Source organism: Carex rostrata, chromosome 6 (assembly GCF_964058835.1).
Source record: "Carex rostrata chromosome 6, lpCarRost1.2, whole genome shotgun sequence".
Lineage (NCBI taxonomy): Eukaryota > Viridiplantae > Streptophyta > Magnoliopsida > Poales > Cyperaceae > Carex > Carex rostrata.
The window spans coordinates 11,953,424-11,957,906 of NC_135923.1; the positions used below are offsets into that span (position 1 = coordinate 11,953,424).

At 28.0% G+C, this 4,483-nt stretch overlaps 1 long non-coding RNA gene across 1 annotated transcript; it reads left to right on the top strand.

Moving 5' to 3' along the window:
- The first annotated feature begins 2,141 nt into the window (after positions 1-2,141).
- LOC144555330 (uncharacterized) lies at positions 2,142-2,867 on the top strand. The gene is made up of 2 exons (XR_013512031.1): positions 2,142-2,472; positions 2,584-2,867. It is a non-coding gene; the product is annotated as an uncharacterized LOC144555330 (long non-coding RNA).
- Positions 2,868-4,483: the final 1,616 nt, after the last annotated feature.

Sequence of the window (4,483 nt, forward strand, 5' to 3'; positions counted from 1 at the left end):
GGTTTTCTGAACAAAACCGATCCTAAAAACTAGTTAGATCGGGTTTTTTAGTCAACCGATCCAAATTTGTGAACTATCAGGATCGGTTGTTCTAAAAAACCGATCCTGATACTATCAGGATCAGTTGTTCTAAAAAACCGATCCTAATAGTTAAACTATTAGGATCGGTTGTTTAGAACAACTGATCCTGATACTATCAGGATCGGTTTTTTTATAAAACCGATCCTGATACAATTTTTTTTTCAAAATTGGTTCTGCAAAAAAAAAAAAAAATCTGGGTCGGTTTTTTATTAAAAACCGACCCTATTTTTTTTTTTTTTTTTTTTTTTTTTTTTTTTTTTTTTTTTGCAGAAATTTTTTTGAAAAAAAAAAATTGTATCAGGATCGGTTTTATTGCTAAAAACCGATCCTGATAGTATCTGGATCGGTTTTTAGCAATAAAACCGATCCAGATAGTTTTTTTCTTTTATTTGGAAAATCTTTTCATATGGTTATGTTTAAATAAATATAAAAAATTACATATTAGAAATATAAGTTAATTATTTAATAGAAATTTTAGAAAGCGTGCATTTTTTTTTCTCAATCCAAAATTAATGCATGTATCTAATAATCATGACTCATGAGAGATGAACCATATATATTATACGAGTAAGGCTGGGTGCTATGGATAGCATAGAGGCCTCTATGCTACGGCTCAATATTTCATATTTTAAAATCCAAACGGTCGATCCGAACCGTTCATCTTATTCTCCATATTAATATCTGCTTGGAGACCAAATTTTACATTTTTATGAAATTTTTTACTATTTATTAAGTATTTTACAAAATTGTTGATCCAACGGTGGCTGCACAAAACAGTAAAACCGTTGGATTAGCGATTTTCAAAGTGGCTTAATAAATAGTAAAAAAATTCAGAAAATTATAAAATTTGGTCTCCAAGCAGATATTAATATGGAGAATAAGATGAACGGTTCGGATCGACCGTTTGGATTTTAAAAACTTGAATATTGAGCCGTAGCATAGAGGCCTATATGCTATCCATAGCACCCCAGCCTTACTCATATTATACTTACCACTATATGTATATGAGGCTTACATCATTTGTCATATATATATATATATATATATACATTAATTAAAAAAAATGTAAAAGTTTATTGTCTTATTATTAATGATATTTGAGAATCTTAAAGTCATTTTGGTCGTTCTTTTGACGACCAATAACAATTCTAGTATAAAGAGCAACAATATTGGTCGTTGCAAATCTGATCATTTCAAACCGGTCAAAATATACATAGAAATTAATGAATTTGACATTGGTCGTCAATTGTTATAAATCAGAGAGAATCTCCTACATAAAAATCATATAAATAGCCATTGTTAATTTATTAACCCGATAACTGTTGTTTTAATAAGAAAGTTTCTTCCATAAATTATTATTGTAATTATACATATACCACAATATATATCTAAAGATAATCAAATTAAACATATAGCTGAAAAAAAAAAATCCCCTTCCTTCATTTTATTTAAGTGTTGAAATGGAAAATAAAATATATTATATGGCACAAGTCATTGATGCATAACCATATGAAAAGAAAATATATTATATGCACAAGTCATTTGAAAATTAAATAAAATTTTTATTAAATAATTAACTTATATTTCTAATATGTAATTTTTTATATTTATTTAAACATAACCATATGAAAAGATTTTCCAAATAAAAGAAAAAAACTATCTGGATCGGTTTTATTGCTAAAAACCGATCCAGATACTATCAGGATCGGTTTTTAGCAATAAAACCGATCCTGATACAATTTTTTTTTTTCAAAAAAATTTCTGCAAAAAAAAAAAAAAAAAAAAAAAAAAAAAAAAAAAAAATCAGGGTCGGTTTTTTATTAAAAACCGACCCTGATTTTTTTTTTTTTTTTTTTTTTTTTTTTTTTTTTTTTTTTTTTGCAGAAATTTTTTTGAAAAAAAAAATTGTATCAGGATCGGTTTTTTATAATAAAAAACCGATCCTGATACTATTTTTTTTTCAAAAAAATTAGTATCAGGATCGGTTTTTTTATAAAAACCGATCCTGATACTATTAGGATCGGTTCTTTATAAACAACCGATCCTAATGATAACTTTCTATATAACCAGCTTAGCTAGGGTTCTTCTTATTTTCATTTCGCGCCTCTCATTTTCAATTTAGCGTCTCTGTCTCTGTCTCCGTATCTCCCTCTCAAATCCTCAGTACTCTCTCTCTCTGTCTCCGTCTCTCTCTCTCCTCCGTGTGTCTCTCTATCTTTCTCTCCGTCTCTTCCTCTCAAATCCGAGCATCTCGCACCTCCGGCTCAATTGTGCCAATTTTTTATTTTTTTTATTGTTTCAAAAATGAATTAATGGTGTTTGTATATTGTTTTACAGTTTTGAGGACATCTCTCTCAAGTTACTTAATCATCCGGCCGATCAACTATCATGGTATTAGCTTTATCTAATTTTCTCATTATTATACTTTTAAAACACATTTTTTTGTATTTTTTATTGGAAAATGTTTTTCTATCTAATTGTTACCTTTGTTTTTGTTTTTAGGATTTTTTTTAATCTCAAGTGATGTGATTGCAAAAGAGGTAATTATTGATTTTTTTATTGTTGTGCTTTACATTAATTGCATAATTGTGTATATTGCATAAATGTGTGTTAATTGAAGAAATAGCCCAATTAGTCACTTGTATGTTTGTTAATTAATTTTTTTTTTGGATTTAAATTTATTGTTATAATATGTAATGCTTCACAAAACTTTGTATGAAGTACATGAATTTTTTGTAATAGTTTAAGATGTGTATGATAATTAATTTAGAATGTGTATATGATATTTAATTGATTATTGCTTCTTACTGTGCAAAAAAAAAAAATTTAGGATGCTGGCCAGCAAAATATATATGGAAGCTGGTCAAATAAATAAAAATATTTTTTTTAGCCTCAATAAAACATCAGGATCGGTTTTATATAAAAACCGATCTTGATAGTACGTATCAAGATCGGTTTTTATTCAAAAACCGATCTAGATATGTAATTTTAAAAAAAAAATCGAAAATACTATCAAGATCGGTTTTTATATAAAAACCGATCTTGATATGTAATTTTTAATTAAAAAAAAGTTCGAAAAAAATATCAAGATCGGTTTTTATATAAAAACCGATCTTGATAGTACTATCAGGATCGGTTTTTAGCAATAAAACCGATCCTGATACAATTTAAAAAAAAAAAAAAAAAAAAAAAAAAAAAAAAAAAAAAAAAATCAAGGTCGGTTTTTAATAAAAAACCGATCCTAATACTATTAGGATCGGTTTTTTATTAAAAACCGACCTTGATTTTTTTTTTTTTTTTTTTTTTTTTTTTGCAGAAATTTTTTTGAAAAAAAAAAATTTGTATCAGGATCGGTTTTTTTATAAAAACCGATCTTGATAGTACGTATCTGGATCGGTTCTTAGTCAAAAACCGATCTAGATAACAACTATTAAGATCGGTTTTGTTAAAAAACCGATCCTAATAGTTTCTATTTGGATCGGTTCTTTAAAAAATATAAAACCGATCCTGATAGTATCAGTATCGCCTTCAACAGGATCGGTTGGATTCCGATACTGATATGTGTATATAACCGATCCTGATTCCATATTTTCCACTAGTGTACACTGCACATCGTACACGGATTTGATAATTTTATTTAAAAACTGTGTGCCAAATAGGTTTTTTTTAAAGCCCGAAATATCTGCGGGATTTCTACATGGATATTTATTAAAGAATTAGTATAGAAAGTCTTGAGAGAGCTACACAGATATTTATTAGGAATTGTACACGGATTGTTGTTTAAATAACAGTGCAGAAAGCCTCGAGAGAGCTACACATATATTTATTAAAGAACCGTGTAGAAAGGTAGGAATTGTACACAGATTGTTGTTTAAATAACAGTGTAAAAAGCCTTGAGAGAGCTACACGGATATTTATTAAAGAACCGTGTAAAAAGGAGAGAGCTACACGGATTTATACTTAAAAAATCCGTGTAGAAAGGTTATTATAGGGTTTTGGTTATATAAAAGACATTCTCCTTTCAGCGCCGTTTTGATCAATGAACTCTCTTTGTGTGTATTGAATGTTGGTCTGATTTCTGCACACAAGGAGGCTGGATCTGAGATCTTTGAAGTTAATTTGTATTTCTCCTCTCTATCTTGCTAAGGTTAGTCATGTATATATATATTTCTCTTTTCTTCCTCTAATTTTATGTTACTTATTATTGCTTATTTAGGTCAATTATTAATTAATGCATGCATGGTTGATTTGTTAAGATAATATAAATAATTAGTGTATTGCGGTCCAATAACTGACCTATTGATGCTTTTAGATGTCATGTTTGGGACTGCTCTTTGAATATTGTGTCTCATTTAGGATGTGAACACATATTAGCAGGATTTAATTAGTATTTGAGAAAAGT